General features: G+C 44.5%; 1 protein-coding gene across 2 annotated transcripts in view; it reads right to left on the bottom strand.

The window, feature by feature from the left end:
* Cers4 (ceramide synthase 4) overlaps positions 1–10,227 on the bottom strand; it is a 69,413-nt gene that overhangs the window by 39,508 nt on the left and 19,678 nt on the right. The window contains exon 1 of one of the 2 annotated variants that reach the window (XM_017795864.2): positions 1,525–1,567. The exons of the other annotated variant lie outside the window; for it this stretch is intronic. The gene's annotated coding sequence lies outside the window, so the exon portion shown is untranslated. Of the gene's footprint in view, positions 1–1,524; positions 1,568–10,227 lie in introns of those variants that run through there. 2 annotated transcript variants of the gene reach the window in all.

Genomic DNA, 10,227 nt, shown 5'->3' with positions numbered 1-10,227 from the left:
TTTCTTGGCTAAAAGTCAAACTGTCCTCGGGCCTCTTAGCAACATACTCTGTTCCAAAGGCCAAAAATGACAAAAGTATTTAGGAGCTCTTATCTAATCCCTAAAAGACTTGAGGGTTACCTCTTCAGAGGGATAATATTACAGTAGCAAAAAGCTGGAAGGAAGGAAGGAAGGAAGGAAGGAAGGAAGGAAGGAAGGAAGGAAGGAAGGAAGGAAGGAAAGAGAAGTTGTCAGAAAAAAAGTGATGGGGAAATATGGGCAGTGTTGGAGGGGAGGGAGTGGGCATGGATTTGATCATACCTTATACGCATGTATGAAATTCTCAATAAAGTTTCTTTTAAAGGTCAAAAAAAGAAAAAGAACTCTCTGAAATATTCTTGCATCCTTTTGTAGCCTCTCATTTTCTCCTAGTGAAAGCTACAAACAATCAGAAACCTTTGGATTTTATACACTGGAATATGACAAGAAAGTTGAAAGGAGGAAGATCAGCATGGATGAACCTTGAGGACATTCCAGTGAGTGAAGGAAGCCAGTCACAAAAGGAAAAATCCTGCCATGATCCCAGTGACAAGAGGTTCCTACATCTTTCAAATACAAGGACACAACGGCTGGGGAGGTGGTTCAGTAGGTAAGTACTCACCACACCACAGAACCTGAGGGTTCATGGGGAGAGAGACAGGCAGATCATGGGGGGCTTGCCAGCCAGTCAGTCTAGCTGAAATGGCTGTCTCAAAAAAAATATCGTGTCTCAAAAATAATAAGATGGGAGATGGAGCGATGGCTCAGAGGTTAAGAGCACTGGCTGCTCTTGCACAGCACCTGAGTTTGGTTCCCAGCACCCACACAGTGGCTAATAACCATCCATACATCCAGTTCCAAGGGATCTGACTACCTCCTCTGACCTCTGTGGGCACTTCACAACACAGGTGCACTGATATACATGCAGGCATAACACTCATACACATAAAATAAAAATTAATAAGTAAAATAGTTTTTTTTTAAAAAAGGGGGGGCTGCAGGAACCACATCAAATGACTCAGTAGGTAAAGGTACTTGCTGCCAAGCCTGATGTTCTGAATTTGAATTCTGGACCCCACATTGTGGAAGGAGAGAACCAACAAGCTGCCCTCTGACATCCACCCATGTACCATGGCATGCTTCTCCCTTCCCCAAATAAATAAATGGCTAAAACACAAAAACAAACAACAACAAAAACAAGGCAGAACAAAGTAGAGAGCAATGAATAGATACCCAATGTCAATCTCTGGCCTCCACATGTATGCACACACATGTGCACATTCACCTACACACACACGAACACACACAAATAAAGTAGCCAGAACTTGGAGGGGAGGAGGGTGGACTGGGGAGTTAATGTTTAATGATTATAGTTTGAACTGCATGACATGAAAACATTCTGCAAACTACAAACACAGCTACGAATAAATTTGGCAGTACTAAACTGTACATATTAAATGCTTAGGGTGGCTGACACAATTAATTTTTTTAATTAACAAAAATTACCTGAAGCCAGGTGAAGACAGCAGAGAAGATGGAAGAAGAGTTACACTCTCTGGTTGTGGGAGGTCCACTGACCTTAAAAAAACAAAAGCAAGCTGCAGGGAGACACTAATGGCCCCATTTCTAATTTACGAACTGGAAAACCACCAGCATAGTTCTGCTTTGGGTAATGGCAGAGTTAGTCACATCAGATTTGCAGATGCTGATAAGCTCCAGACTAAATATAAAAACAGAACCTGAGTTGGGTGAGGTGCAGCATGCCGGTAGTGGCACTACAAGGGAGGCTGAAACAGGAGAATGTCAATTTCTAGGACAGCCTGGGCTATAGAATGAGTTCCAGGCCAGCATGGAAAGCTTAATGATACTCCATCCCAAAAATAAACAGGGACTGGGAACAGAGACAGACCCACTGCCTAGAATACCCAAGTTGGGAGCTGGGGGTATGGCTCAGAGGTAGAGCCACTGCCTAAAATCCCTCAATGAAGGGCTAGGGGCATGGCTCATTGGTAGAGGCCCTGACTTGAATCCCCCAGTAAGAAGCTAGGGGTATGCTATCTGCCTAGAACCCCCAGTGAGGGGCTGCATGGCTCAGTGGTAGAAGCCTTGCATAGAATCCCCAGTAAAGGGTTGGGTGTGTCTCAGAAGTAGAGCTCTTGCCTAGAATCCCCAAGTGAGGGGCTGGAGGCATGGCTCAGAGGTAGAGCACCTGCCTAGAATTCTCCAGTGAAGGGCTGGGTGCATGGCTCAGTAGTATAACACAGTCCTAGAATCCCCCAGTAAGGGGCTGGAACATGGCTAAGTGTGAACACTTGTCTAACATATAAGAGACCTTGTGTTCAATCCTTAGCACCACAAATATAAAAATAAAAAGCATTTTTAAAGAAACACAGTACCTGGAAATTCTAATCCTCATTATTCAATATGACAGTCACATGAGGCTATTTAATTTTAATTAGTTAACTAGAGATAAGGGCTTACTATATAGCCCTGGCTGGTCAGAAACTTGTCATGTAGGCCAAGCTGGCCTTGAACTCTCAATCCTTCTACCTCAGGCTCCCAAAAGTAAGAGGCTATTTAAATTTAAATCAATTTGGTCTTGGGGGGCAGGGGTAGCTCAGTGATGGGGCATTTGCCTGACATGCACAAGGCTCTAAGTTACATCCCCAATACCACACCTCTCTCTCTCTCTCTCTCTCTCTCTCTCTCTCTCTCTCTCTCTGAAATTTATTTTACAATTTAGCTTCTCAGTGGCTGGGGAGATGATAGGTTAGTCAGTAAAGTACTTTCCATACAAGCATGAGTTTGGATCCCCAGTTCTTACAAAAAAGCCAGGCATGCACCTGTAGCCGTAGCACTTTGGACAGAAACGGGGGGATCACAGGGCTTGCTAGCCAACCAGACTAGCCAAATCAGTAAGCTCTCTGTTCAGTGGGAGACCCTCTCTACAAAAAAACTAATGGAGAAGATGGAAAGATGGCTCAGGGGTAAAGAGGACTGGCAGCTCTTCCAGAGGATCTGGGTTCAGTTCCCAGCACCTACATGGTGGCTAATAACCATCTCTGTAACTCCAGTTCCAGGGATCTGATGCCCTCATCTGGCCACTGTGGGCATCATACACACATGGTGCACTTACCTACATGCAGGCAAAATATTCATACACATAAAATTAAAATAAAATAAATTTAAAAATAATGTAGAGAGCAACAGAGGAATCCAAAAGAAGTCAACCTCTACCCTCTACATACATGGGCATATATGTGCACACCCACCTTTGCGCATGTGCATACACACACACACACACACACACACACACACACAAGTTGGAGACTAGAGAGATGGCTCAGCAGTTAGAGCACTGGTTGCTCTGGCAGAGGACCCGGGTTCAATTCCCAACACCCACATGGCAGCTAACAACCATTCGTAACTCCAGTCCCAGAAGATCTGACACCCTCTTCTGGCCTCTGTAAACACAGGTGCACTTACATGCAGGCAATACACTCATACACATAAAAAAATTAAATAAGTAAATATTTTTTAAAAATTTAGTCCTTCAGTTGCACTACTCATTGCTTTATGTGGCTAGTAGCCACTACACCAACCAACACTGATGTTTCCATCATTGCACTGCATGGTATTTAGACAGGACTGCTCTACACAGTGAACAAAGCCAGCAAAAGCAGATAAGGTGGCACATGCCTGTAATCTCAATACTCAGAAGCCTGAGGCAGGAGAGTCATAATGAATTCCAAACCAGCCTGAGCTATACAGCAAGACCCTGTCTCCAAAATGGGGAGAGAAAGGAAGTGGGGAGGAAGGTGGAGAGAGGGGGCCAGAGGAGGGAAGGAAAGAGGGGGAGTTAGAGAGGGATGAGGGAAGGGGCTGTAGAAAAGAGAAAGTCCATTTTATGTTTTATAAATGTTACCACCATTTTAAAATGTATAGAGGGCCAACAAGATGGCTCAGTGGGTAAAAGTGCTTGCTGTCGAGCCTGATAATCTGAGTTCAATTCTCAGGACCCACATGGTAAAAAGAGAAAACCTGACTCCTGCAAGTTGTCCTCCGACCTCTGCATGAGAAATGTGGCACACTCTTGCTCACACAGAGATGACTGATAGATAATAGATGATTGATAGGTAGGTAGATAGATGATAGATGACAGATAGATTAGATGATAGAGATTGATAGATAGATGATAGATAGATGATAGATAGATAGATAGATAGATAGATGATAGATAGATGATAGATGATAGATAGATAGATAGATAGATAGATGATAGGTGGTAGATAGATAGATGATAGAGAGAGAGATAGATGATAGATAGATGATAGATGGTAGATAGATAGATAGATAGATGATAGATAGATATAGATGATAGATAATAGACAGATATAGATGACAGATAGATGATAGATAGATGATAGATAGATAGATGACAGATATAGAAGACAGATAAATAGATAGATGATAGATATTGATGATAGATAGAAATAGATGATGATAGATAAAGATAGATGGATAGATAGATAGATAGATGATAGATGATAGATATAGTAGATAGATAGATAGATAGATGATAGATAGAGAGATAGATAGATAGATAGATAGATAGATAGATGATAGATAAATGATAGATGATAGATTGATGATAGAATAGTTTTAAAAAATTAAAAATTTACAGAGTCTGAGAACCTTTAGGACAATAGCAAAAAGGTCTAACACATATGATTGGAATACTAGAGGATGAGGGGAACAAAAGAGGATGTGGCTCAGTTAGAAGGGTGCTTACCTAACATGCATGACACCCTGAGTTCCATCCCAAGCACAACATAAAAGCAGATGTGGTGGTGTGAACCTATCATCCCAGCACTTGGGAAGTGGAGGCAGGACCATCTGCAGAGGCTAGTTTCATCCACATGAAAAAGGCAGGCTGAGAGAGATGGCTCAGTGGGTAAAGCACTCACAGCCCACGTGAAGACCTAGGTTTGGATCCCCAGAACCCACATAAAGCTGGATGTGGCAGTGGGTATCTGAAATCCTGGCACTTCTACAATGAGATGGGAGTCAGAAACAAGACACTCCCTGGAAGCTCATGGGCTGGCTAGCCTGGTGTATGCAGCAGCAAACAGCAAAGGGCCAACATCTAAGATTGACCTCCATCTCTACACATACACCATGGCATATGCACACCAGCACTCACATTCACAAACATACACACACACACACACACACACACACACACACACACACACACATGCTTGGAGGAATAAACCAAACTCATTAATAGTATTGCCCTGTATTTTTCTGAGTACTTTACACTCATAACCTCTTTAGATCCTACTGTGAGCTCTTGTGCATTATCCAGCTTCTCCTAGTAACCTGAGGCCTGTAGTTATACACACCTGGAATCCCATCACCCAGGAAATGGAGGTGGGAGGTCGTCTTGATACACAGTGAGTCTGAAGCCATTTGGGATACATGAAGCCCTGTCTTTGAAAAAAAAAATCACTTGGGAGGCAGAGGCAGGGGGATCTCTGTGAGTTCAAGGCCAGTGACTCTACATAGTAAGTTCCAAGCCAGCTAGGATTGCAGGGAGACTCTATATCAAAAAGAGCCCCCCCCCCCAAAAAAAAGCAATTGGTATGGTGGTACAAGACTTTAATCCCAGCACCTGGGAGTCAGAGGCAGGTGGAACTCTGAGTTCAAGGCCAAGCTGGGCTACATAACAAGACCCTGTCTCAAAGACACTAAGGAGGGGAGGGAAGGGGAGGGAAGGGGAGTTACAGTAAGGGGAGGGGAGGGGAGAGGAGGGGAGGGTAAGCAAGCAGTTGGTGACAAGGCTGGCAGTTGGCTCGGTCAGAAAACTGTTTGCCACAAAATATGAAGGTCTAAGTTCAGACCCTCAGCAAGAACATAAACGCCAGGTATGGCAGTACATGCCTGTAATCCAAGAAAGAGGAGGATCCAGGGAGCTCAGTGGCAAGCCAATCTAGGTGAATCAGTGAGTTCCAGGTTCAATGAGAAACCTTTTCTCAAAAACAGTAAAGTGGAAGCCAGGCATGGTGACACACATATTTAATCCCAGCACTCATTCAGGAGGCAGAGGCAGGCTAGACTCTGAGATTGAGGCCAGCCGAGTCTACATGGAGGGTTTCAGGCCAGCCAGGGCTACAGGGAGACCCTGTCTCAAAGAAAGAAAAAGAAAAGTGGAGACAAACTGAATGCTGAAGGCACTCAGCATCAATCTTTGGCTTCCATACCTGTATGCAAGGGAGCATGTATATACACATAAACCAATTCCTGCAGGTTGTCCTCCACACACACACACACACACACACACACACACAAATAAATACATAAATAATGGGGAAAAAAACAAATTTTTAAAGAAATAAGAAAAAGACCGGGTGTGGTAACCCATGCCTTTAATCCCAGCACTTGACAGTTAAGAGCACTGGCTGCTCTTGCAAAAGACCTAGGGTTTGATTCCCAGCACCCACATGGCAGCTAACAACCATCTCTAGCTCCAGTTCCAGGGGATCTGACGCCTTCTTCTGGCCTCTGCAGGCATTACATGGCACATTACACTTACATACATGCAGAGGGAGGGAGGGAAGGAAGAGAGAGAGAGAGAGAAAGGAAGGAAGGAAGGAAGGAAGGAAGGAAGGAAGGAAGGAAGGAAGGAAGGAAGGAAGGAAGGAAGGAAGGAAAAGTAGAAGAGGTTTGTTGGATTGCTGGATAGGTGGCTTTTATTACATTTACTTATTTATTTCTTAATTTTGGGTGAGCACACGTGTACCAGTGCACGTGTGTGGAGGTCAGAGGGACAGCCTGCAGGAGTCAGTTCTCTCCTTCCACCATAAGGGTTCTAGGAATGGAACTCAGATTGTCAGGCTTGGCAACAAGCAACTTTACCTTCTGAGCCATCTCACTGATGCTGTTGTTTTGAGACAGGGCCTCTGTAGCCCAAGCTAACCTCCAAACCTAAGATCTTCTTGCCTCAGTCCTAAGTGCTGTGATCCCTCGCACACACCACCATGCCTGGTTAGAAAGAAGGAATTTTCCTTCACATTTCTACCCCACTCTAATGACCTTGCCTTTTACTAGGATCTTCCTGGATATTTTTCTCCATCAGTCCCTACCTAGCCATTTGTGACCCTTAACAGGACAACCATATTTGCTTCCAAGAACCTTCTCATTCACCTCCTCTCTGCTGTCCCATCTCCAATCCTGGCTGGCTTCTTCCCCTTTATCCCTAAATCATGCTCGTTTTTGATGTGTCACTGTCCCTCAAGGAAGCCCTGTTGTTTGGCATGTCTGCACCATGAGTTTCCAGATTTCTCTTTCAAGGCCAAACCTGTGCATCCAACATAGCCTCATCGTTTCTTACCCAAACAGGTCATGCTAAGTCATCCCCCCTACTGAATCTGCTCTCATTTCTACCCATGGCTACTTGGTCAAAAACCTACCATCTACTGCTTGGCCAAGAACCTACCATCTACCTGTACCCCACAGGCATGCTAGAACCATAGCTCAGTTGGTAGAGCACTTGCCTAAGCATGCACAGAGCCCTGGGTTCTATGCAAACAGGTTTGGTGGCACATGCCTGTCATCCCAGCACTGGAAGACAGAGGTAGGAAAATTAGGAGTTCAAGGTCATCTGCTGCTACGTAGAGTTTAAGGCCAGCCTGGACTACATGAGATCGGGACTGGAGAGATGGCTCAGCAGTTAAGAGCACTGACTGCTCCTGTAGAAGATGTGGATTCAGTTCCCAGCACCTACTTGGCAGCTAACAAATTGTAACTCCAGTTCCCGGGGATCTGACGAGCTTTCTGGCCTCTGTAGGCATTGCACACATGTGGTGCACTTGCATACACGCAGGCAAAACATGAAAAATAAAGTAAAAATTTAAAAAACAACAGGACTCTGGAGCACTCTAGATACTGCCTCACATTCACTTTGTCCACACCTGGCCCTATGACTGAATCCATCTCCTCCTGACTATCCCTCTTCCCTCCCCATCTCCCTCAGGGCAGTCTCCTCACTGAATCATTTTGTGCCTGCTGTGTTACCCTCTCACTTGCGGCCTAAAACATGTCCACCCAATCACAGCCTGGAACCTCCAAAAATCTCAGCCAAAAGAAATTCATGAGTTGATATAGTGACAATAAGCTGATACAATAAAAATAGTAAAAGTCTAAGCTATTGTGTGTGCGTCCATGTGTGCCATGGTTTGTATGTGGAGGTCAGAGAGCAACATTCAGGAGTCAGTTCCCTCTTTCTACCATGTTGAGTCCTGGGGATGGAATTCAGTTATCAGCAAGCTCCCTACCTGCTCAGCCATGTTGCTCGCCATCTAGTCTCATAATTTTTCTCTCTTTATACATGTGCATATGTTGATTTTTGAGATACTGTATTACTGTATAACCCAGGCTGTTCTGAAATTTAGCATTCTCCTGCTTCAGCTTTACAAGTGCTGGGATTATAGATATGTGCCAATATAACCAGCTCATACTTTTTAAATGTTTTTTTTTTTAATTTGGGGGAGCATGTTATAGCACACTAGTGAAGGTCAGAGAACAACTTGAAAGAATCAGTTCCCTTCTTTCCACCACGTTGGTCCCAGGGATCAAACTCAGGTCATCTGGCTTGGTGGTAAGCACCTTTACCTACTAAGCCATCTTGCCAGCCATCTAACATACTTTTTTAACATTATTTTGTGAGTATATGTATGTACATGTTTCTGTGAGTGTGCAGGACATGTATACCCATACATATGGAAGACAAGAATCAACACTTAGTATCTTCCTCAGTCACTCTCCACTTTTTTTTTAATTCCCTGTTTCAAAATGTTCCCTAAGCCTTAGATGTAGAGGTTGCATTGTAGATGTGTCACTTAGGGCTAAGCATCTCACAGATACTTATTCTCTACATTTGACCAACTGTGGAACTCTGTAACATCTGCAGTGGGGCAGGGAGAATATTATCAACACTCTGATTAACACAGAAACCCACAACTACTGTGACCTGGGAGATGTAAGATAAAGAAAACCTTTCCTCCCCACCTCCCTCGCCAAAAAAAAGAAGAGCAAAAGAAACCCACAACTGGCCAAAGTGTAAGAGTAGGAGACTGCAGAGTGTGTCCCTGGATAGGACTCTTATATTAAACCTCACCCACTCAGGGCTCAGGGACCATTGCTGCAAGGGGGAAGAGAGACTCCTGGGGGCTGGGGGTGGTGAATGACCAGGAAACAGTTTTCCAGGCAGCTGGGAACTTGTTCATATGAATTTACAGCAGTGGTGACAGCACACACAAGACCCATTCAAACTCAATCAGACAAAACCCAGCACAGAACTGGAGAAATGGGCCCCAACCTTAGCTTAGGAACTATCAGCAACTGATCACTGCTGGGAGAGGAAAAGTTGGTTTTCTTTAAGAGCGTGACACTAGATAGGTTGACCAGGATCCAGTGGGTGGATTCACACCAAGGACCATTTGCAAACAGAAACTTGACTCCATAGGCCTTAACATATATCACAGAATGAATGAAATCCAGCAAGGGGGGGGGTGACTATAGGGGGTACAGATAGGGGAGTGATCTAAATATGATCAAGATGTATTGTATGAAATACACAAAAATCCAATAAAAAATTATTTAAAGAAAAAAAAAACTTGCTATATAGCCAACTTCTCATCTGCTCCCACCCCCCAAGTGCTAAGATGCACCACCACACCCAGCTTATGGTGCATTCCATGGAACCCAGGGCTTCGTGCCTGCTAGGCACCCACTCTACCAGCTGAGCCACATCCCTAGCCCAACAGCTTGTATTTAAAGATTTTCTTTATTGAGACCCTAGCAGACAGCCTGAGAGGGTGGGTTCAGACCTCCATCAAGGTATTGGCTGGGAGCTGAGCAGACCGCCAGAGAGTGCGCTTTGGGGCTCCTTCTGGCCTCCAACTACCAGAGGGCCTGAAAACCCAGGGGACTGCCTGACAGCCCCTGGATCCTGCCTCCATGTGGTGGCCCTTTTAATAAGATGAAACAGCAGTCCCTTCTGCATGAAATAACTACCATCATCACGACTTCTGCTGAGCCTGATCGCTAAACATAGTCACAATTGGGCTTGTTGACAACTGTACTCATTCATTAAAGGAGTGCCAAGCAGGGTCACTGGACCCTCACCTGAGTATCCAGCCACTCTTT

This window comes from Nannospalax galili, unplaced genomic scaffold (assembly GCF_000622305.1).
Source record: "Nannospalax galili isolate Female #2095 unplaced genomic scaffold, S.galili_v1.0 scaffold1009, whole genome shotgun sequence".
NCBI classification, from domain to species: Eukaryota; Metazoa; Chordata; class Mammalia; order Rodentia; family Spalacidae; genus Nannospalax; species Nannospalax galili.
The sequence above is the reverse complement of the archived record's forward strand: the minus strand, read 5'-3'. Positions and strand labels throughout refer to the sequence as shown.